The 26,091-nt window shown below is 35.7% G+C and overlaps 1 protein-coding gene across 2 annotated transcripts in view; it reads right to left on the reverse strand.

The window, feature by feature from the left end:
• bnc2 (basonuclin 2) overlaps positions 1 to 26,091 on the reverse strand; it is a 322,056-nt gene that overhangs the window by 189,006 nt on the left and 106,959 nt on the right. For both annotated transcript variants that reach the window (XM_031890396.1, XM_018097765.2), the window contains exon 3: positions 16,423 to 16,518. The gene's annotated coding sequence lies outside the window, so the exon portion shown is untranslated. The remainder of the gene's footprint in view (positions 1 to 16,422; positions 16,519 to 26,091) is intronic.

Raw genomic sequence — 26,091 nt, forward strand, 5'->3', positions numbered from 1 at the left:
GTGAGGCATTGGTCTGGCCAGCTCTTCCCCTAAGCCAAATAAGCAATGCTGCCCTTATCGCTACCTATAAGAAGGTCTTCCTCGCTTCTTTGCTTGTGTGAATTTGTCAAGGGACCTATTGAATTGCATTCCAAAGCAGCTGAGTCTGGAACAATAAGGCTCTGGTAGCAGCCTTTTGGCAAGGTCTCTCTGAGAAGCTAAAGATGATAAAGCCTGTGATTTGCCTTTGGCTTTTAAAGGGCATTAATGAAGCACTTGAGAATCACCTCTTCAGTTTGGAAGGTGTCACAGAAGGGAGGAAGTCTCTGGGTCCAACCACTGTGTTCTCAAACATTTGGTCAGTGTCCCTTTTACTTCAATACAAAATTAGAAATATGTGTAAACATGTCAACCAACCTTCTGTAGTTCCAAGAATATCAACAATTGCTAAGATACTTTTTAAGATACTTTTTCCTTCTGTGCACTCATTGTCTGCATTTTGGTGTAATAATTAAACATAATGGAATCCTACTTCCTCCTCATGTCATACTGATGATTTTATATTCTACCTAAATTTCATCATGATCAACTATAGATCATGGTGTAACTAGGTGAGAGTACTAGTCTATAGCAGTATACAAAAAAAAACCCATTGAGTGATGAGCACAGTAGATGTATGTGTAACGCTTGGTGTAGTTGTTCCAGCTCCCCCAATCAGTGCCATCTCAGTACCAAAATTCCCTTAAAAATATATAAAAAATTAAAAATATATTACTTAAGACACAATTTAAGTCTACTATATCTTAGTTAAGTACAATCCACTGTTTTATTACTGTAGCAAAAAAAAAAAAAAAATTACATTATTTTAAAAAATTTGAATTACTTGATCAAGTTGAAGTCTATTGTAGTTGACCTACCCGTAATTTGGAGCTTTCTGGATAACGGGTTTCCAGATAACGTATCCCATACCTGTATTTGTTTTCACTGTTCTGATTATGCAAGGCCAATAAATGCTTTTTTTCACAAAGGATGCAAAACCAAGCCACATATATTATCAAGGTGTTAGAATTACTTTCATTACTCCAAAGTGACATTTTTGGGAAACACTATATTATTGTAAAATACCACAGAGTATGGTGGAAATAAGCAAAGCTTAATAATAATTATTTCTTCACATTCAAGTAAAATGAGTAGCATTTCTATTTCATGGCACATGACGAAAGGCACTGTCTGTGGAAATAAGTGACGTGGCAAAATACTGATGGAGCAAATACTGTACTGATGCATTTTGTGTTCTTGGCATTCATATTTTCCCACAACATGTGTACGTTTTATCTGTATTTTATCATACTAATAAACAAACAAAAGATGCCTGTAACATGTTCTTTAGATTAAAAAATATTTAGGTTAAAAATATGAAAAGAAAAAAAAACCCGTAATAGTTTCCACTTTATCTAAGCATCAATATAACAGCCTGCATCTTCCTCAGCAGAACAGTAGGGGCAGAGATTGACCACTAAAGCTGTCACAAACAGGAAGAGCTATGTATGTATTATAGTAAAGGGTAACTATTATCTGTGTTGCAATTTAAAAAGGGAGCAGACGAGAAGGAACAGGGTCACATGCATGTGTCTCAGATTTTATAACTTCACACCAAATGTATGTTGGGGATAATGAATGCCGACTGGAAATGTTATGCTAAAATAAATTTTGCCTAAGTAAAGATTACTTTGGCTTTAAAAAGTGAATGTTATGTCACTGTGTTCACTTTTATTTCAATTGCTTTATTTCCCAGTGAACTCAAAGTCAGCCTTATCTAACCCTCGTAGCTTCACATGAAGAACAATTGACATCTATTAACAAGTTAGTTTTAAGCAACATAAGACCTTTGAGTTGGGGGTTAGAAAAAGTCCACGAGGCAATGAAACTCATTTTGTGTGTTCCATTCATCTCTTTCGTTTTCTATTCCCTTAACTGTAATAGTCATTATCACTCAAGTGAATGGCCATTACATTGCTACAATGGCTGTAACACTTAATATTTGATGACTATATGACTGTATCAGTGAACATACCACATAGACCCCAAAGAATCCAAACTACTGAAGCATATCTACTGCTCTGACATTTGCAGAATTCCAAATTCTTTATGCACAGAAAAAGGTTTTTTTTTTCAAGGTTAAGAAATCGACAGAGATAATAAAAATCGCTAACTATATCACAGTTAGATCGTCAGCCATTTTTACCAAAATATGTTTGTGGAAGATTAATTTCCAGAATATTACTTGTTGAGGAGGGATAAGGGTACAGGACAATTAGCTGGCAAATCATAAAAGCATAGGATACCATACTATCACAACAACAAAGATAGTGAACACATATACGTGTAGGATAATAATAATTATATATCACCATGACAAGTATTTTTATTTAGTATTTTTAATTTAGCTTAGCATGTGAAATTGATCTCCTATTGAAAGTAATCCTCTATATCCAATGCAGTAGCAACAATATATGAGATGTAATATAATAATACAACTCAAAAAGGATTTTGAAGTACATTATATAATTATTATTGAAAAAGTGGGGCTAACACAATAAGGGGGTTCAAAAGTAAGGGAAGGGGGGGGCTCAGGATGAATGGCAGCGAGGGAACATGTTGATTTGTGGTTGGAGCTACACCAGGAACTATAGAAGTATGACTGACACTCTGTATTGTCAGTCATACTTCTGAGTGCAGCAGGGGCCTTATTAAATGGTAGGCTATAAAGGAAATCTGGAGGCCAAGAGGTTTTATAAAAACTATAGAATGTTCAGCTTCTAACACAGACACTGTTTTAGAGAGAGAAAGAGTCAAAGATTGGGACAATGGTAAAAAAAACTATTTTCTGGACCAATAAATGGCAGTGGAAGTCACTCAGAGTTTTTACAATACATAAATAATGGCAAAACACAACTAGTAATTATGAGTACACAATATATATATATAAGTTATTTGTATAATGTAGACTTCAGTAATATGGTCTGTGAATGTTTATTTTACAATCAGGTAACAAGAAATAAGTAAATCATGAATATGGATAAATCTGGACATACTTCCATTAAAAATATTAAGGTATTCTATGAATAGTTTTTAAAATATATTTGATGTTTTTTTTTATAATTTTCAATAATCTCATTTTGTGCCCAGATCATGATTTGGAATGGTATGGCAATATATTTTAAGGGTAATATTGATTATTTGTTTTATCTTTGCCCACCACATTATTTTGTTAGCCCACGAGTGTCAGTGCCCTATTACAGTGGGACAATATGGGTCATTTACTCTGACCCTGAATGCATGTATTTTGCACTAGGGGGCAGGCACTAAGTACATGACTATGCTGTGACCTGTCAACGATCATAAAAAATGGGCCGAAGGAGACCTAAGGGGCTGCATTAATGTGCCAATCCTCTCCTCATTTATATTACTGATTTTTTTTGCCAGATATCAGTTTTGCCAGTCAGTCTGTGGGCCCCATATACAGGCCAATAGGCAGTCAAGGCTGTCTTGAGGGACAAAGCCCATGTATGCCAATCTTTACTTGTTCATCCGAATGATGTGCAAATTAAGGAAGCGGGTACGAGGAAGCCATTTATTAATACAGCTAAATGCAGGCAGTGTCGCTTTCATAGAAAGGTCTGTCTGCGCCAAAATTAAAAACCTGTGTTACTTCCAAAAATACAGGCCTGCATTCAAGAGCCCTGTATTCATGAGTCGAGGGTAGGTTGCACTCATTTTTGCACTTTGCACCCTGCGCAATATCATGAAAATATTGATATTTTGATACAATTTGCAACTGGTCTTCATTTTTTGTGGGTTTTCAGTTATTTAGCTTTCTATTCAGCAGCTCTGTAGTGGTTTTTCCAGCTGCTTTCTGGCTGCTAGGGTCTTATTTATCCTAGCAACCAGACAGTGGTTTTAATGAAAGACTGAAATATGAATAGGTAAGGTACGGAGTAGAAAGTTAAGCAACAAGAAGTAATACTAGCAACCAAACTGTAGCCTCACAGAGCAATACGTTTTTGGCTGCTGGGGTCACTGACCACTATTTGAAAGTTGATAAGAGCCAGCAGAAGAAGACAAATAATTCAAAAACTATAAAAAAAGAAACAGCAAAGACAAATTGCAACACTGCTAGAAATAGGACATTCTATAACATAATAAAAGTAAATAAAAAGTTGAACCACCCTTAAACCAAATACTACTTTTATTCTCACAATATTATCCATTTACATACAATTTTACATTGTAATACTCTAGAAAATTATATTTATACAGTGGGCATGTGCACACATCATTTTGCTATTATTTGAGTAATATATTTATTAACAATTTTAAAAATTGCAAAAGAAGACAGTTCTTTAAAAGTTTTAAACATGTATTATTATACTTTCCTTACAGAGACTTCTTGGCTCTCTTGCCCTTGCTTGAGACTGGTGGCTCTTGATGATATTTCATCAGGTTAATTTGTACTTAATTAAATTAAATTACAACCGCATCACCGTAGGATGGGCTATTTGACGGGTGCAAAAAAATGTGGGTGGAAATAGATAAAACGAGAATGGAGAGTTGTGATTTTTTTATTAGGTATGCTAGATAAAAAAAGGTCCCTGTCTTCACACTTTCCATTATGAAATGCGCTGAGGTGCTCGTTAATATCCTGCCATCCAATTAGTGCACTTGTAAGCAACCAACTCTTCAATCCCCACAGCAATTAAAGAAGTCACAGTGCTTCTAAAATAATTATCTGATCATTGCCGGTGACATTGCTTGACTTCATAAACTAATATATTCGTTCGCCTTTTAGTGAGAAATTCTTCTCTTGACTCAATGAGATAGCTAGCTAAACTGAAAACAAGGGATGATGACATGCTGTACACATTAGTGACCTCTCCTGTAAGGCAGTACATGTGAATTAAACAGTGGCAAGCTACATGTACAGTGTTGCTTTCATCAATTTCCTATTTACTCCACCTCTTGACTTAATGCTCCACCACACTCAGCAGCATGGATCTGTAAACAGCGACCATTTGGAATCCATAACTATCAGCAGTAGAAGAGACACACATACAAATATTTTTGAATTTAACTAATTCTCTGGTAAACACGGAATGCAGTGTATTCCAAATACCTACACACAGTGCCTTACCTGATAGATTAGGTTATAAGATCCCTTTCAGAGTACAGAAATAGGAATCATTAACCGGAAATCCGTTATCCAAAAAGCTCAGAATTACGGGAATGCATCTCCTAAAGGCTCCATTTTAATCAAATAATTCAGAATTTTAAAACAGATTACCTTTTACTCTGTAATAATAAAACAGCACCATGTACTTGATCCTGACTGATGTTAATGATGAACAGTCTCTGTAAAGCACTTTGGAATATTTTAGTGGTATATATATATATATATATATAGAGGACAGAGTGGAGCACACCCATCACCAAAATAACTGCCCTGGGTGCAGGTCAAAAAATAGACATGTAGAGAATGAGTACCGCAAGCTCAGGGACTTGGTGCAAAAGAAAAAAAAGTTTATTGAACTATATATATACATATACACACTGTTTTAGTCATCAAACATATTTGTAATGAAATCATTGTAACTGAAATATCAGTAGATGCATTAACGTAACAGCAAAGACAGAACAATACTGACCTTGTATTAAATGGAACAAAGTTAACTACTGTCCCTTTAAATGTTTCCTATTATTTGATTTTTGTATGTTAGCCGAACAAAATATGTATAGTACACTTTGTAGCTAAATAAAATGTTTCCTTTTTAGAAGAAATCTAGAGGTAGATTAAAATTACATTATTATGAACAGTCAGTGTACATTTTTTATGACTGACTTCTTTTGGCATAGGTACATCCACCCAACAGACTATTAGACTTGCCCAGCCTTCTAGCCTGGCAGATCCTAGCAAGCTGCATTAGCTAAAATCTTAGCACTCTCCATTTAATTCCTCCCAGGGGGCTCGGATAAGATGGTAAGGTGATGGGAGGGAATAGAAGAGGAATACTGAATTCCATCACCTGGCTATCAGCAGAAGTAGTGGCAGCCACAGCGTTACCTTAGGGACAACGATTCATCTGCAGTATTGGCATTTGGCAACAAGATGCATTTCGAACAGCCAATCCTAAAGCAATACCTAGTAAGCTCCTGGCACAAATGTTCCCTTACTAAAGAGATTCTGCATAAGTGATATTTGTCACAGAGCTCTTAAAGATGTTCTTTAATAACCCGGGCCAAGCTAAGATTGATCTTTGAGCTCTGTGGTCTCCTGTTGTCAACAGTGCATTATAAAAACCAATACTAAATACTTTATAAACAAGTTTCCCTACAGTGTATTAGAGGAACAGTGCATATTTCATGGCCTGTAGTTAGATAGCCACATATCCATCTCCCTGTTACATAATTAATAAGATGCTCAGAAATGCAGTATACGAATAAACTAAGTTTTGTGCCTTTACATTATACTTGGAAATCTACCTGTCTTGTGCTCATTCAATGCCAACCCATCATTAAAGGTAAAGTCACATGCAAATCTTACTAGACCTCTTTATTGGCAGTTACAATTCCCTTTTGATTTTCAAGTTATGCACAGATTCAGTTTTCTTTTCTGTTCTTCTCAGATAATCCTTAGAATAGAAATGCCTGGATTTCAGCATGGGTTCACTTAGTGCATCCAAATTCTGTCATTCTATGCTATGCTCACAGTTTAAAATTGCTTTGTTGGTGTGTCTTACACTGGTTGTTCTCTCCCCCCCAGAACATTGTACATGTAGAATATGTTGGCATTTTATATATGAACTATGTATAAAGGCAGGTGTTATTTCCATCTCTCCCTCTGTACTTTGCAAAAAAAGTTATATAAATACAATGCCTTTGATACAGACCTTCACTAATTCTTTCATTTTACAGGATCAGGTTGTATCCAGCTTTGTACAGGTATGGGATCCATTATTTGAAAAACCGGTTATCCATAAAGCTCCAAATAATGGGAAGACCCTCTACCATAAACTCTATTCAAATCAAATAATTCATGTTATGCTTTTCTTTTTCTCTGTAATAGTAAAACAGTAATAAAACCAATTAAGATATAATAAATTCTTATTGGAGGCAAAACAATCTGTTGGCTTTATTTCATTTTTAAATATTGCGTCCGATTGCGTTTTTTTCGTAATGATCAGTATTTTTTCGGAAAATTATCGCGACTTTTTCGTTACCAATACGATTTTTGCGGAAAAACGCGAGTTTTTCGTAGCCATTCCGAAAGTTGCGATTTTTTCGTAGCGTTAAAACTTGCGCAAAAAGTTGCGATTTTTTCGTAGTGTTAAAACTTGCGCAAAACATCGTGCCTTTTAAGTTTTAACGCTACGAAAAAAGCGCAACTTTTCGCGCAAGTTTTAACGCTACGAAAAATTCGCAACTTTCGGAATGGCTACGAAAAACTCATGTTTTTTTGCACAAATCGTATTGGTAACGAAAAAGTCGCGATAATTTCCGAAAAGTCGTAAAGGCACCGAAAAAATCGCAAAAAATACGAAAAAGTCGCAAAATGTTCGTTTTCCAATCGGAATTTTTCCAATTCGGTCGGAATTCGTGTCTTAGTAAATCAGCCCCCTAGGGGCTGATTTACTAAAATTAATTTTTTCTGGCCTATAAATTAGACATGGTATAAAATCAAATTCAATTCAATCATTGCTGTATTTATTAAATATCACCATAATGCTTTAATTGTTTGTACGAAATTTTCATGTTTTGAAATTCACAAATTTTGCGAGCCAAAAGTATGGAAAAACTCTACAAATTGAAGTTTTTATATTTAAACAGACTTTAGTTTCCATAGATCATCTTTATTTTTCCCAAACAGGAATTGCTCCAGCAGCCAATCAAATAGAAAGCAATGATGAGATTAACTTCCCCCTGAAATGCGTGAAATAGAAAATAATGATGGGATTAACTTCCCCTTGAAAATGTGTGACATAGAAAACAATGATTAAAAGATTAAATTCCCCTTGAATGTGTCTAGCAAAAGGACAAGCTGACAATAAATATTCACATTATTTACCATTTTCAAGTTAAACTCAAACATTTCTAGTATTTGAAGCCTTCCATAGTACTCAGTGGTACTCGACAGATCAAACCTGCCACAAAATTTCCAAAAACTCAAACCTCAAAAGTAAAAAAAAAAATGCCTTTTTCTCAAAATTGCTTAGTAAATGTGCCCCTTAAGGTATGGAGATCCAAATTACAGAAATACCCCTTATCCAGAAAAAGAAAATAGTCAAGCTTTAAAGGGGTTGTTCACCTTTGAGTTAACTTTTAGTATGATCTAGAGAGTAATATTCTGAGACAATTTGCAATTGGTCTTCCTTTTTTATTATTTTGAAGTTTTTTAGTTATTCACTTTTAGTTCAGCAGCTTTTAAGTTCGGAGTTGCAGCAGCTATCTGGTTGCTAGGGTCCAAATTACCTTAGCAACCAGGGCGTGGTTTGAATGATTTTTCTGGGTTCCTACCATTAGAGGTATTCAATACGGAGAAATCATGCGGTAGCCACATTACACAATTTTTTCGCAGTTTTGCAAACTTTTCAGCAGCTTTGCAAATTTTGCAGCGAAACAGGACACATTCGCTCATCACTACTTAACACTCATGCCCCCCAGGGTTGTAGATCTCTGCACGTGCATGTTGGAAATCCATTGCTCCATGCAGAGATCAGAGTCAGAAGATGAAGCCCAGGCCTTACCCATACCTGTGGGCAGATGGGAAGTACAGGGCCTGGTGCTACTGTAAGTCTGTCAGTTGTTTTCTGGAGCAACAAGTCAACATAAAATAAAAACAAAATAAGTAAGCAAAACACACTCCAGGTCATTGGCCCCCTATGCTGTTTATGGTGGGTGTCTTTGAACCCCTTTAGAATACAATGTTATGCAACAATAGTCAGCAATAATTAAAGCATATATTTCATTCTACACTATTTCTACCCCAAAATTAAATTGGGTCCCCTGAGAAAAAGGTTAAGAAATTCTGCTGCAGGTGTTAACCACATTATGCAAAATACCACATAGTATACACATGTATTTGTCAAGAGTGAATCTTAAATTATTTATGAAGGCATATACATACAGATCATTGATGTAATGTATATATATTGCACTGCTTTTTGTAAATATTTTCTACTTTTTTTTTTATCACTTGCTATATTAGAGGTTACATTCTTCAGTGCCAATCTGTTCTAGAATTAGGAACCTCTTGTTATAGATATAAGGTTTTTTGCGGTTATACTAATATTAGCAATTTAGTTGGGATAACAACTACACAAATAACCCATGATAATTTGGGAATTTTTATCTTAAATAACTAAACTGGTTAGATTTGACTGATTCTGGATTTGATATTAACTGATTAAACTGTGATTGATCCTCATGGAAAGTATTAATTCAAAAAATATAGAACAATATAAATATTCTAAATCAATAGGAAAAAACAAGAAAAAAATTCTAAAAATCATTGCCCATACAGGACAGTGGTACATATTGATAAATATTGATTTTGACGTTTCCCTGCACCAAGATATTTAGGAATACTCTAAATGCACTCAAATGATCAAAACCAAAGTGGCCGATTAATAAATATCCTTATGGATCTATCAATTACTATTGATCCATTACAATTTTGAGATTTATCAACCTAACAAATCTGTGAGGTCAATTTGGGATGATTTGTTCTGAATTATTCCAACTAAGATGGGCCTTTATAGAAAACATTTATTCAATTCATATCGAGTGATATCAGTATTTATTGAATTCATATAAAACTTTGCCTTTATTCTTCTGTGGTATTAATTAATTAATCCTGAAGGCTCCACAATATTTATTGAATTAATATTGGCTGTTGAATTGTTCAGCCATTTGGATCGACACCTAAAGATGTAATCAAAGTTCAAATGTCTGAGATGATTCTTGGTTCAAACTTTGATACATCAACCCCTTATAATCAATAGGTTGCTCTTTGAGACTTTAGTAACTCTCAAAGAGCAACGTATTGATTATTACAGGTTGCCTATGTAAAGGAGTATTTGTGTGTATATACAGTACAAGTTTTATGCAAATAACACAAAAGCTGTGTCATCTTCTCTTCCCTTTGGAGTTCTGTGGCATATTTCCAATATTTCCATTTCAATAGAGCCTGTTGCATCTCTGGTGCATTTACAGCATGATCTGTGGTGGGATAAGCCCACTACTGTGAATCTGTGCCACTTTTAAAGTGGATGGCATTTCTCCACAGAATGTGAGAATATGTGTGCCTCTGTAGCTGCCTTAAAAAGTATACATGCCTTTATACTGTATATACTAGATATACACACATGCATATTTTTTCTTGGAATTGTTGTTGGTGGTCTTTCCTAGCATTATTCAATTAAAGAGCATGGGAGGTCAAGCAAGAGTTGAAGGAACACACAAAACAAATAAAGCAACTGCCACACAATACTATTCACTATGAAAAGTTTTATTTGAAGCCAATGTAGTTCCTGAAGTACAAATCCACAGCAGTAAATCCAAGTACCCCAATGAATAGTTCCAGTCATACAGGTGTCGTAACAAGAGAAGGCCACTGGATTATGGTTTATGTCACACTAACCTTGAAAAATTAGACTTTGGAAAGGGGAAAAATATAATAAATTCCGATCATTTTTTTTTTCTGGATGAAATGCTTAGGCTAACAAGGTTTCAGTGTCAGACTTTCATGTTCATCACATGATCCCTTTCCAAAAAGATCACAGAAGTACTTTTTCTTTCCAATAAGAAGGAGCCGTTTTCCAGCTCATTTTATTGCTGCAACTAAGAACACCTCCCAGGCTGCCAGAGTGTTGCGCAGGGAGCAGTGTGGGTGACTTATGGTTTCCCACGCAGCCCCATTAATCTCTGCCAGCTGCAAGCTTCCCCCCCAGCTGTAGGTAGGGCACAGCCACAGCACCCACCATGTCTGCACCAGCGCGTGTTGTTGTTTTTAAACCGCAAAGCCTTGCCTTTACTGCCTGGGTTAATGCACAGCCTGACAAGCAAAGCATTTGTGTTTTTTCCATTTACTTGGGTGGGAGGAAGCTGACTGGGAAGGTGCCTTCGGTGCAAAAGTTCAGCACTGTAGAATAAGCTAAATGTTTTCCTACACACACAGATTTACACAGGACTGGGGAAAATGAACTGACCTGACAAATGAGTCTTTGGGGTTGTGAAAAAATATAAGTAAAAAGAAGCTTTAAAAAATGAAATCTAAGCTCAAGTCAGTATTTATTTTAGTAGCTGCAAAGGATTACCTCTATGAGCAGAAATCTTCATTTTAGGAGTGGCTTAGTGGCAGAGGTGCTAGTCTATAAGGTGGAGCTGAGGGGTCATTGCCAGGAATTACTACCTTGAAAATGTATCTTTTTGACCAGTGCCAGATTAAATATTAAACTTCTGTCTCTAGACTGTAAGGAAACTCTAGCTCACTTATTAAAAAGGGTGAAGCATGGAACGCCCACTGCATAACTGTGCCCCTATAACACAATTCAGCAAGTCAACAAACACTGTATTTGACTGCACCATTTAGTAACTTGCCTGATGAATACCACAAAGCAGGAAACCCTCCAACCCATGCCATAGATCATTATCATGGCTGATCTTGTGTGCATGGTATGCTCTAGGGTTTCAGATTACACCTATTACTCTATCCACAACTTATTCAACCTGCAAAAAAATAGTAAATGGGTTAAGTGTCTACAGCTCCAGATTGTTCAAGCAGTCATCAGCCCTGGAACTAAGGGTAAGAGGCACCTTCCTAGGTGACAAATATTTTGGGAAAAGGGAAGGTGTAATTGCCAAAAAGGTTTAATATGGATTACTCAAACATTTAAAAATATGAAAAAACACGTTTTCGTATTGTCATACAAAAGCCAGTATCAAAAATCCAAAAACTTCTAATGATTCGAAGCAAAGAAAGATCTTCCAGGGAAGGGAATGGACATCTGCCATTGACTTTTACACAGTCTTTTTAGATGGAATATTTTTGGATTCGAAATTGTCACAGTTTTGTCGCATAGTAAATCTCTCCAATGACTAGGCGCTTAAAAAATGAAATTGTAAAAAAAAAAAAAAAACTGCAATTTTTTTTCCCTCTGGGGGCATAACTAGAAGTAAAAGTAAAATTCCTAGCCAGAACTCCCTGCCCACTCTCGCCCCCCCCAACAGTGACCCCCGCTTGCTTGTTTCTCCCCAATCAATCCCCTGGTGCAGGTAGAGAGCAGTTAGCAAGGGGGTATTTCTATTGGCTTACACAGCTATAGAGAAAGCATTCCTACAGTTCCCCCCCCCCCCCCGTCCCTGCTTTCTCTATAGTTATGCCACTGAAGGAAACAGTATTTGGCCCTAGATTCTAAATTCTCTAGACAAGTAAACCCCAATACCTGCTATCATAACATGTCCCTAGTATATCCCTATTGTCAACAGTGGTCTCACTAAAACACACACTACGGAGTCATTCAAATACGGGGTCTGCCTTAATAAATGGGGTATGCACAAATGCATATCCCAAGAAGACATGGGGTGGAGAAGAAAATGGCACAGTTGGCTTCAAGCTCCACATATCAGACGGCAGCAAAGTGCCATGGCAGGACTGTAATTTCATAGCAAGCAGACAGACTTGTGATTGGTTAGAACTTATGCATGGTTAATAGTAAATAGGCAATGATTAGAACGAGCAGATACAGCATATAAAGAAATGTGAATAATCTCAGCACAAAAAAAAGTAAAGCATATAAATAATGATCATTCATGACAAAACATATGTTGTCTATAAGTCAGGATAAAATAAAAAATATTTTTTCTTTTACTGCCCCTTTAAAATGGTTACTGATTGAATGAAAGGATGCTATAAAATAGTAGTTCCACACAATTAAGGAAACTTGATGGAGCAGACTATAATTGGCATTAAACGGATTCAATCATATGGTTCCACACAATTAAGAAAACTTGACAGAGCAGACTGTAATTGGCATGAAACAGATTCAGTCATACCATTATCTGCTGTATTTAAAAAAAAATATCCCATTCATTTTTCTTTAGGCAATTAAATAGTGCTGTGTAGTTTTCTGTTAGATAAGCAACGTGAATATGAGTTCTTTACATTTGGTTTATCTTCCTTTATTAACCTTTTTTATCACTCTTTCTCTTCTAATTTAGGCTATTAAATTATCTCCATGCTGCAGAGATATAAACAATGGTAATTTATATCTATCACAAAGCATACATGACCTGTTGTTGTTTCTTATTGTGGAGAATGTCGACATAGCAATAATACTATAAAAAAAAACCTTCATGCTTAACACACGGCAAACTATAATTGTATAATTTTATTATTAACCCAAACTATAAGAAAAAACTGAAGTGCCTTTTTCCAGTACTCTGCTTAACTACACACATTTTACATTGCATTTTTTATGATTGTCCCCCATTATTAAAGGTGAAATGTGGCAGCAATTATGAAATAGGCAAAAGCAGTAAATGTTTGCGAGTAAAGGTTTTGTTTATTCTGGTTAGACAGAATAGATACAGGTATGGGATCTCTTACCTGGAAACCTGATATTAAGAAAGCTCCAAAATTACAGAATGACTCATAGGGGCACATTTACTAATCCACGAACGGTCCAAAGGCGTCTGAATGTGGGTTTTTTTGCGACTTTTTTGTCGGCGTTGAGACTTTTTCGTATATTTTCTGCGACTTTTTTGCCGTCGTCGGAAAAAAATCGGATTGGTTTTTCCACCGTTTACAATTGCTCAATACGAAAAAATCGCCGGCGGCGACAAAATAATCGTGCAAAATACAATAAAGTTGCAGCACTGGCGAAAAAGTTGCGACAAATATGAAAAAAGTCGAATTTTTGCCATTCGGGATTCGAATTCGTGCTTTGGTAAATCTGCCCCATAGTGTAAGCAAGTAATTCCTATTTCAAAAATGATTTCCTTTTTCTCTGTAATAATAAATCAGTACCTTGTACTGGATAGTAACTAATTTGCATGAATCCATATTGGAGGCAAAACAACCCTATTGGGTCTAATGTATTTTAAGAAAATGTACTGTAGTGATTCAAATTATTTTTTAAAAAAACCTGGAAAACCCAGTTTCCTGTACTAGTGCTACAAAAACTTCTGGCATTAGAATCATCTGTGTAGTTTTTATTTTTTAATCCTAAATTTGCTATAGCTCATCATTTATGTTCATTCAAATGCTAATGGAGGAAGTGACTGTGCAGGGACGGTAGTTGCCTGCAGTCCCTAATTCCCAAGGACAGTCCCAAATTGTGAATACCATTCCTGTTCATGTTTCAGGTTTCTGAAATTGGCTACTGCTCAGAAGCATTTACATTTTTCTGTGAACAGCCTGTAATTCTCAATGTCTGCTCTCACTTTCTTAGCTGTAGGTATGGAAATATGATACATTCGCAGTAGTCATACCCAGTATACATGTCAAGTATGGCTGACAATTCATATGGGCTATGTCATGTAATCCAGCAGCCCAACAGCAAAGTTTTCCTGAACTTTTTCTATTTTTTTCCCCAAGCCTTGGTCGCTATAGCTAACCAAACAAGAGAGACTACTTCTAGGCGAAAGCGAGTCTCTCACTATCAAACCACTGCAACAAAGTGGTAAACTAATCTGGAATTCAAAATTATTCTATAATGTAGTTCAATAAGCTGTCAAAAAAAGAACATCTGAAATGTTAAACAGTGTATGTTTTGTTTTTATTTCGAACAAGTTCCTTGCAATGAGAATAATTTGTTTTTTGGCCCAGAGCCATCTCAGTGCATTTTGCCAAATTACTAGAGAAACAGACCAAGCCAGCTGGCAGTGTATGTTAGACCAGCCAAACTGGCCATAAATGGCTGCTCTGAAATGATATACTTTTAATGCTCTGATTTTAAATATATATGAGGAGTTGGGAAAATGTATATTATGTTTCTTTTTCCTAAAAATGAAAATATACTTTGATTAAAAGTGAACATGCTATTTTATTTATTTCACATATTTGCATTATGCCAATAGAGAGTATTTGTACATTTCGTATAGCTACTATTACAATTAAAAAAAAAAATCTCTATATATTGCACCTTTGAAATAGTAAGGGCTAAACCCCATGGGGGCTTTTGTTTGTCAAGTCAGACGTTATCGCATGGGGCAAAATATAATGGGACTGATACAGAAATCGGATTTGTAAACTACATGAAAGGATAGCTATCTGACACGACACGCCTGTCCGATGAGATAAAATCTAATGGTGTCTGACAGATTTTTTTCTCATTAAAAAACATTGACTGTGGATGTAGATGCAGGAACAAAACACTTCATTCGACTTTACATTACAGCCTATGGAGATCAGATTTTGTAGGATCCTACAAAATCTTGTGCTGTTGCGCGCTGTCGCTTGACAAAATCAGATAAAATCTAACCCACAAAATCTGTCGAGTTTCGCCCTAAAGTGAGAGAATTGAATGCAATGTACATTTTACTAATAAATAAATTAACTCTAAATAGTAAATTGTGCAAAAACTTCTTCTTATTGTACTTAGTGTACAGTGCTGCGGAATATGTTGGCGCTTTATAAATAAATGTTAATAATTATAATACATGTTATTTCCTTTTAATTGGAGCTGCTACCCTTCTTGCCTCAGTAGATGTTCTACTAAAGATTAGGAGCTTATATATTAATAACAACATAGAATCTCCTGTTTAGAAGGCAAAATTCGCCATTTCTTTTACACCGCTTTTTACAACTACAGCAAATTTTGCTTTAGACAGCATAATAAATAGGCCCCTAGGAGTACAGGATCATAAGTAATCATACCGTTCTTAGAAAGCATTAGAATTCAGTGTCTAAAAGCTAAGATCTGCTTATCTGGCAAAGTCGCCAACAATTCAAAAGCCACATTGGAACAATTCAAACTTTAGTCCCAGGGTTAACAATCTGATCATAAAGAGAAGTTGTGAAAACCTGTTGAGAGAGGACCACATCCATGGTATGATGTATCCTTCAACTTTCTCCAGCATATTTGAAATCTGGCTGAGCTTTTATCAGTCAGTGGGACTAATAGTGGACTAATCAACAAGCAACATTGTAACAAATCTATGTCTGGGGCCAGTTTAGATAACTGAAAGCAAGTTAAATAAACATTTTCTGATGCTGTGTGTTAGGAAGTGTATGCAGTACACAAGTAGCCTTGTCAGATTAAACGTCATCATTTGTAATACCCTGGGAACCCCTAAAGCATGGACATTGCCAGCATTGCAATCATAAGCAAAGCCATCAGTCTTATTACAGAATAGACCACAGGGCAGATGGTAGTGTCTGTAACTTACCTGCAAAATTTGAAGGCCAGGGGATTTTGCAGTATCATGTTTTCAAAATGGAAATACTTTTTAAGCTTGGAGACCACAGACTTGAATGCTTGACATCTGCAGTGGGGGAAGACATAAAAACATTCCTTAAGAGGTCATATCCACAAAAAATGGTTTAGAGAACATCATAAAGAATAGGCATCATTCTTTTATGAAAGGAATATTTCGGGAAACAAATATAACTGCTTTTTATGATGAAGAGAGTAGACTGTAAGAGTGTGGCACTGAAGCCACTAAACTGACTTTCCTTTTCCAAACATTATTTAAAATGTGAAAGGCATACCATGTGCCCAATTGCGCAGATGTTTGCATGGGGAGATGGACAAACTGCCGGGTGCACTAATAGGCAGATGGGATCCAGTGAAAATAAACAAAAGTAAAAATAAATTATTATTGTTACACAAGGTCTGAAATAGTGTAAAATAAGTAAATAACTGCATAACATACATAGTGCATTAGTCCTGCGATTCGCACTTTGCAGTGTAATGTGTACATGTAATTCATGTATCTCATTCTTGAGGATAACAATGTTGATTACACCATTACACCATTTATTTTACACCACTTTTTATACCGTTTTCTGGTGTAAATCACTCTACAAAGTTTTATAATATGCACCTATGTCCTGGGACAGCCAGATTTAGGATGTCTTTAGTATTTAGCTTTTCCACGAAAACTTTCAGTATGTATATTTTTTTGCCCATTCTTATGATCAAGTTTACTAACTTTAATGAAAAATATAACTTGCAGTATAGATGGTCACTGAACTTTTGGTGGTTAACCAAAAGTAGCTTTTTTTATATAACAAAAGGGAATTTTCCTTTGCCTACAGTTTAAACATATATAAATTCCATTCGGTCATTCATTAAGTTTACTGTGTTTTTTAATGAAATACAGATGACTTCTGATAGATTGTTGTAATACTTAAATGTAAATATAATCCCTGAAACATGTATATATATATATATATATATATATATATATACTGTACATACATGATATGTACTTCAGAAAACATTTATGCCGGGGAACATTCTTTGTAATTAAATATTGCATTAATGCAAACTGGTAATAATAAGCCCATAAATAGCTTTATGGCAATAATGAAAGTATATGTTAATGGAACACATGCTTTCACTCTGCCATATAAAATTCTTGGGTTCCAAGTTTTACATTTTATATTCCCAGTATGATACACATAGAACCATAAAGGACCAACACTAAAATTGGTTTAAAAAAATGTCAGCATCCTTTTTTAAATACTAGTTTTATGGTAGCACAATGTTAACCTTTCATTGGATGAGTTAGGAAATACTAAAAGAGAAGCATGGCCCTATAGAACATTATGAACTAGTGTCCTAGACCCTTTGTTGTCCGTTTCCAAAATCAAATTCAGGAAAACACTTAGGGTTATTTAAAGGGTTTATAGAACAATTTGCAAATCCATAATAAAATGCATACCAGCAAGAGAACTTATTTACTGAAGTACAGTATTCCTATATATGCGTTCTATTAAACACATGTGTTTTATAGATGCACCTATGTTGGTAAACCAGATATGTGCAAGGGACATCGGCATGCACTTACATACCTTTCAAGTGCAAATAATTATGTATTGGACGCGAAAGACAATTGGCAACAATCAGCTGCGGAAAACTTCATTTTTGTTGTAAACAAATGACTCTAAGGAAACCTCCTTACATTTTGTTTTGCCAAGACATTAGTGTTGGCAGTTGGGAATAGTTAAGCTTACTTCTGTTTGTAAGTGCCATCTTTTTAGGAAACTCGAAACGCAAAAACAGGTTAAATATGTTACCAATTGAGCCTCGGAATACCATATCAAACTGCCAATATTTGAGTTTGTTGCTTGCACAGGCACTCAGATTAATTTACTTTGGGGATGCTGCCAGGAAGTCAAGTACGATGCTTGCTCAGTAAACTTGTATCAAAGTATACATTTAGTATACCTTTCAAGAAGCGCCAGCTGGCTTTGGCAGATCAGATAGCCACCATCTTCAAAGACGTGATTATTATCTTAGCTTGTTGTCGCGTCCATGTTTGTTACTTTAGGTAAGGAAAACAAGCAAATTGCATTGGTGGGTTTCAGAAGTTGAACACAGAGTGAATTCTACTGTTTGTTTTTAAGGAAATTTGTTACACTGCAACACTTCTTCAATTCCAAAAGTACCTACACCTTACTGTACATTGATTTTGTCTCATTCCCAACTTGTGTTTTAAACATGGGATGTAGAGGTTAAAATAAATTAAAAACAAATAAATTCTTGTGCTGTATATAACTAGAAAATATAAGGCTTATTTGGCCAAAGAAATACACTATTTGCAATAGAAAGTTCAAATGGTCCTTTATTTCAGACACATCTAAGTCTTATTTCAGCTAAACTAAAACAAAAATGAGTTTTGGTTATTTTAATTTAATATGTGTTAATACTTAAACTTAAATGCTCTTATGTATGGGAACGTTGTGTATTTAGAGTCCAACTACAATAACTGAAAATATACAGATATACAGATATAACACATGAAAATCATTACTATTTGTTTATTCAATACCAGGAAATATTACCTCCTTTGAATAAAGGGGATTCAAGTGAACAATGGTAGTTTCTGATTGCTTTGGTTAGAGAAATATACTGAATGCTGTTCTTCACTCCAGTACATCCCAATGCCTTATTTAGCTCTTACAAAGCTTCATTTGTCAAGAGCAAGACAAGGTGTTGATGTCGCAAGCAAGAGAGCGCTACACCAGTCCAGATGAGCAGTGAGCAGAGCGACAAGCAGCCCCTTGATGCAGAGTTTGATTGCTTTCCTTCTCTCTCCTGGGGATGGGTAAATTATTAACTGACACTGCCAAAACCAGAGAAGTGTCTAAATAACCCATTAGGCCTCTGGAACACTTCACGCCATTGATTTGTTAAATCTCTGTCTAAGATACCATGTGCCTTCTGCCGACACTTATATTTCAGATGCCTGCATAAAATATATGGAACAATTTTTAAATGTGTTAGTGTGTGTATAAATAAAATGAGTATAAAGGACATTCCTTAGCTTAACCCTGCCTAATGCTAGATATACGGCATAATAAAATCCCAGTGTCAACTTACATTTTCAAATTAATTTGGCTTGCATATACCTTGGGCATACTGTATATTCATTACAATCCAGTAACTGCCTTATTGACTATAGACATGTATGTAATAATCCAACTCAGAGAATGAGCTCCACAAATGCCTTTTGTTTAAAACCGTGCACACATGAAGGTTTAAACCAGCAGATTATACAGACATGACTAATATGAAATAATAAAGTATGGGTGTGATGAAATATTACTTGCTTATAAGGTTAAGCTTGATCTATTAGTCAACAAACAGTAATGGCAGAGTTAGCTTTCCCAGTCTATCACACTCTTTACTGCTTAGTGCTACTTGCTTCGATCCAGAAGTATCTGACCATTTTCTAGGGAACTACAAGACCCTAATTCATCTAATAATGTGGGCCACTTTACCTTCTGTAATCACCCCTAAATATCATAGAAAATCTCTGCAGAGATCTTGCCGGCTGTAGGCAAAAAGTTTTACTGGGTTGGTACAAAGAGATGAAATTCAGTTAAATAAGTAATACACTGTAAACAGACTGGTGTATAAAAAACACTGCAAACTAAAGTAAACCCTCAGCAAATAAAGCTGACTATGACCCGTCTTTGAAGGTAGACATGGCTTTCAGGCTACTCATCTTGGCTTTTTTTTAGAGTGACAACAACTTAAAAAGTTTGCACTTCTTTGACTAATGTGTTTCCAGTGTACCTTATTAAGTATGACTTTTCCTTGCATTTTAAATTATGGGTCAAATTAGAAAAAGAAAATACCACACTTCTTTCTTTGCTGCTACTGTAGGCATCACTTTAAACTGGTGAAGTGACACAGCATCTTCTTTTTTGCCCTATTTCATTGCAGCTTGTATGTTTTATATAACCTATTAACTGCATTTTCAGTATCCTTAGCCAGCCTAGAGGGCTCTATATTAAAAAGGGATCTATTTGCTCTGGACTACAGCATTAAGTTGTAAACAAAAAGATTCCACCAGATACAACTATAGTGGCAAAGGCTATTTGTCTCAAAGTGAAAACAGAAGGAGCCCTGCAGTCATGGTAAGGTCAGGGCAAAGAATGTCATTTTTTACTCTTTGACCTCCAAATCCTCAGAATGCACTTTTAAATCTGTGTCTGGCAAAACCTTAAATGAACAAATAACATGTGCAATGTATGCCAAGGCAGCAGCAGCAAGTACTTACTACTTCTTAGCACAATTTATTTGGATCCATGATCATCTAACCATTTGATCTAACCATTTGCCAAGGTAATACAAAGTACTGATGTTCTAAACATATTAATATTTCTGCTTTTAACTGTATGCAAAAACATGTGGTGGAGAGCACACTGGACGTTTGCAGGAGTTTCTGATATCCAAAAAGAGTTTCAGTCCCAGAAGAGGGCTCTGATCAGCTGACTTAAATGTCTTACTATCACACCATCCCAACCCTTAGTAGAGATAATGAGCTCTATATAATGAGCCCCTCCCATCCTCTCAATTACTGCCTGTGTCACACATTGGACTTATTATATTGAAAGCTTAATTGGGAAAGATTATTTGATTAACTGCCTTCTCCTCTGACCACAGTTTCCTTAAGAAACCAAATAGGATGAAGATTAAAATGAAAGTGGTTTTAATCTTACTGTTCCTAATTGTTTAGTGGCATAAACCTATAAAAACCTTTCATTAAAACTGTAGGTATAATGCATATTAATATATACTAGAAATTCTGGTCTCATGTTAAAAAAGGCATTTATTGGCCTTTTTAGAGACCTTTTTTAGCTGGCCAACATTGAAATTAGGTCTCTTGTCATGACTGTTTATGTCAGGAGACAGATTAGAGTATATGGGTGTTTAAAATACTCTTGTCTCTATCTGTAATTCACAGCATCAAATAGCCCACAGTATTACATGACAGTCCTATCTAATGCCCTTTACTGTATATTTCATGATAGCTTAAATATGACCCTTAGGTGCATGATGAAGCTTATAGTAAACTTATAGCTAAGAGTGCCCACACTATACTACAATAGTTTACCATGGAATGAGAATGTCACATAATTGTCTTTATTCCAAAAAGAAGTACTTTGGTGCATCAAAAACAATAAAATCTAAAATCCACAGAAACCCCTAATTCTACATCTCTTAGATCTTAAATTTGTTCCTATCCTACAGTGCTGTGTGCTGAGAGCTGCTGGCTCCCCTGCACATCCAGAGAATTCAGCCAGCAGTAGGTGGAAAAGATGGGTGGGACTAGTGGGGTGAGCAACGGCCCTGGGTTTCAGGTAAGCGATTAAAGTCACTGGGGGTTCCTAACATTTTGGCACCCCCCAGTGATGAAGCCTTTCCTTCCTAGATATAAGAGGTCATTTACATCCGCAAGTTCAGTGAGCAAAGTGTAATTTGTAGCCCAATTGCTATGTTTTTTCACACAGCACAGTCGTTTTCTTGCAAAAGGGCATTGCAACTGACCCTGTACCCAAAGACCCATCCTTAAAACCTTCGAGGAACTGCTTACTCATTGTCCACCTTTGAGTTAACTTTTAGTTTTATGTAGAGAGTGATATTCTAAGACAATTTGCAATTGGTCTTTATTTTTTATTATTTGTAGTTTTTTAGTTATTTTATTTTCAGTTCAGGAGCTCTCCAGTTTGGAGTTTCAGCAGCTATTTGGTTGCTAGGGTCTAAGTTACCTTAGCAACTAGAGAGTGCTTTGGATGAGAGACTGATATAGGAATAGGAGAGGGACTGAGTAGTAAAGAAAGTTACAAAAAGTAACAATAACAATAAAACCGTAGCCTCAAAGAGTAATAGATTTTTTTTTGCTGCTGGGGTCAGTGACCCCCATTTAAAAACTGCAAAGAGTTTGAAGAAGAAAGCAAATAATTCAAAAACTATAACAAATAAATAATAAAAACCAACTGAAAAGTTGCTTAGAATCGACCATTCTATAACCACCCATTTAAAGACATTAGCTTTTTATTTTTATAAAAGGATTAGCTGGCTTAGAGGACAGATGCGATTTCAGTTATATCTTCACTATATATTCAGCACTGGTTTATTTTGTACGTATTTATATATGAGAAAAGAGGTCACTGCCCAGGAGCTTGCAATCTAAGTAAAAATGTAATATTATGTCACTGTTTGTCAAATATTATGTCGCCTCAGTGACAGCAATCATTTTTAATGGCACATCTACATGTATCTGAATCACATACCAGCATTCTTTTCGCTGCTAGCTGTGGTCACATTGTCATCTACAGGCTTTTTTTTGCAGAACCCTAGATGCACACATGCATATACTGTATATGTATTACAGCACAAACAGAGCACTGAACATCTCCTGTGTTAAAAAATACAGTCAATACAGTAGTATTTATTGAGACTCTATAACACCACAGTTCATTGTATAATAAGTGCTTCCTTCTGTGTTGCTCTCAGTATATATTATTCGATGCATAGCAGATGGGCAAACTTCAGCCCTTCAAATGTTGATAAACTACAACTCACACCATTCTCAAATGTACCTGTCAGTGAATTAGTTTAATTTATAATTCAGTAATACCCAGAGCGTCCATGACCACAGTTCTGTTTTTCATAAAATGAATTCTAAATGTTAGCCATTGTGCCATGTCTTTTCAGGATCAAACAGGGGAGTGAGGAGTGGTTGGCACAACATGTCTGAGTTTGGTTTGTCTAGTGCAAGGCCCAAGCTCTACCCATGACAGCGCCAGCTGACCCCATTATAATGTTAAATATATTTTAATATAAATTAAATATAATGTCATTTAACGTTTGTGCCATCCACCCACAAGCTACCCATTGGATGCTAACCTATGCACTAACCTATGGCTAGTGCAGGGGCTAATCTCTGTTTGGCACAGCCCTTAGAGCAAAAATGCTGAAACCAATAATTTTCCTCCTCATTTCCATGTGCAGGAACTTTTTAAGACAAAAAAGGAGGAGAATAAGCATTATTACCATCCTTTTACTTTACTCTTTACTCCTTATACAATAAAACATGCAATTAGTTCAAAAACGATGGCTTAATTCTGCTTCATAATAAAAAAGAGAAAGTTAACCTAGCTTTCCACCACCCACACAAAAGTAATTTCATATAAATTCTTCATTTCTTGGCTTGATCTAACGTTGGGGCGTGTACTGTGCTCAGTGCCAGTAATTACTTCCATACAATGCAAATAAATTTTTTAAAAGAAACTTTGCATATTTGTTATGATTCTATGATTCTGTATGTCTTTCACTTTTTTCCAGTAGACATTTTCAGCTCATTTTACTAACTTCACAGAAATGAGAAGAAAAGGCAGAACAAATGTATATATATATATATATTCATGCAGCACACACATGTTGGTTGCAAGTAGCTTGTTGGTTCTAAATCCAAATTAGCACTGCATGCAATGCAAAGTCTCGCGTTTTCATGCGTATATCGGCTACATGTGCCTGCACCCGAGCGTATCAGCCTTATTTCACTGTACAAGATTGTCCCACTGGAGACCCACGGGCCAGATGTGCCCCAAGAGATTATTACAGTATGCCGCCAATCGGCTGATTTTCCATAGACATATTTTCAAGACATCCTAATTTAAAAAAAAAACGGGCCTCAAACATGTGGCATAAGAAATAACTTGTTCACTAAATGTAAAAAGTTGAGTTATAAAACAGAACAAAAAAGAGTCCATTAGGTATTTAGCAAATCCACAATTTTAGCTAACCCCAATTTTTATTTCATGTGGTTTTTCAGCTTTTTTTGTTTAGTAGCTTTCCGGTTTGGTATTTCAGAAGCTATCTGGTTGCTATGGCCTTATTTATCCTAGCAACCAGGCAGTGGTTTGAATGAGAAACTGGAAAGAGGCAAAAGTTAAAGGCAAATAATTCAAAAACTGTAAAAAATAAAAAATGAAGACCACTTGCAAAATTTCTAGGAATAGGACAATCTATAACATACTAACAGTTACCTTAAAGGTAAACCATCCATTTAAAGGTACATTAGTTAGCTACAGGGTTCTCACACCAACCTGTGACAATAGATGCAGTTAAAGCACAGTAATTGCAAACAATTTAATGTATTGGCCACAGTTTCATCAGACAAATCAATACCTTGCAGCCCCAATTAAGCTGCAATTGTGGAGAAAACACTGCATTGTTTGCAAAAAGTATGGCAACTTACACCTGAAATTGCACTTTGCACACTGCACTGGTGCTAGTAAATGAGCCCTTATAACTTCAAACATTTACCCTGTGATCTTTTCTTTATAACATGACAAAATCTGACAAAGCTTTGTGGGAAATTAATAAAATGATATTCAGACAGGAATTATTTCTATCTTGTCGATAAAGAGTTTTAGGCTAAACCCTTCAGGCTATGCACGTCTATTGATTGAGCACATTTCAGGGTCAAGAATTAATTGCAAAAATTCACAGTTAAAGATGATTTAGACATTTGAAACATTTTATCTTATTTTCAATATGTGTAATCTGTAATCCCATATTTATTTAAAGGAAAACTAAAACTTAACAAAGAGAGATTTGTGCTTCTAACATGCCCCCAATAGCTCCCCTTCTTCTTTCTGATAATTCACATAACATGCTCTTTGCTGCTGTCAGCTACCTGAGCTAAGGGACTGACCCACAATATACAGCACATATATGATAAATATGATAGATTAGATAGATAGATGATAGATAGATAGGCAATATATAATTCATGATACAAGACTGATTAGTAATACATTCATATCTGAATAACATAATGGTATAGAAATAAATGCATTGTGCATCAGAATTATTTAGTATAGAACCATGTAGCCCCAGCATCTGTGACAAATGTAAAACTCACTACTAGTATTCTAATGATTTCTGATGACCCCTAAGGTTTGCTTTTCAACAGAAGCCCCAGAGCATTTAAGTGTCACTGACACTCAAAAGATGGTTGAAGAAGATAGGCTTTACCTGCCCTTTAGCCTCACCCATGACATCATTATGCCCTGCTACCTCCTCTGGCCATCACGATTTATATATTAGCAACAGCACTGCACCACCCTTTTCCGTGAGATCACAGATGGCCAGTTCTAGTGCAGGTATATAATTATGTATTTATGTATGTATAACTTTATTTATATGGCATTGCAATTACACATAGCGCTGTACAATTTAATGATGTATAAAAATACACACAGTAATGATAAATATTACTGTATAATAAATATGTTTAAATCATCAGAGATTAAGTGCCATGTGGTAAGAGAGACAGTAAGAAGGCGGTCCCTGCCCTCTAAAGGTTACAGTCTATAAGTATATATGGTTGAGCAGGGTTTGGGATGGAAACAAGTGGGTTAGGGTCAGGTTTGTCGACCAGATGAAGAAATTCCTTACAAGCAGCCTGGATTCATGGCACTTGTGTGTATAATTATTGGTACAGTAAAGTCATCTGCGAGACAATTGGCCTATGTTGGCCTATGGTCAATAAAACACTAGTGATCAGCCAGGTAGGGCAAAATAAGAG

This window comes from Xenopus tropicalis, chromosome 1 (genome assembly GCF_000004195.4).
Source record: "Xenopus tropicalis strain Nigerian chromosome 1, UCB_Xtro_10.0, whole genome shotgun sequence".
NCBI classification, from domain to species: domain Eukaryota; kingdom Metazoa; phylum Chordata; class Amphibia; order Anura; family Pipidae; genus Xenopus; species Xenopus tropicalis.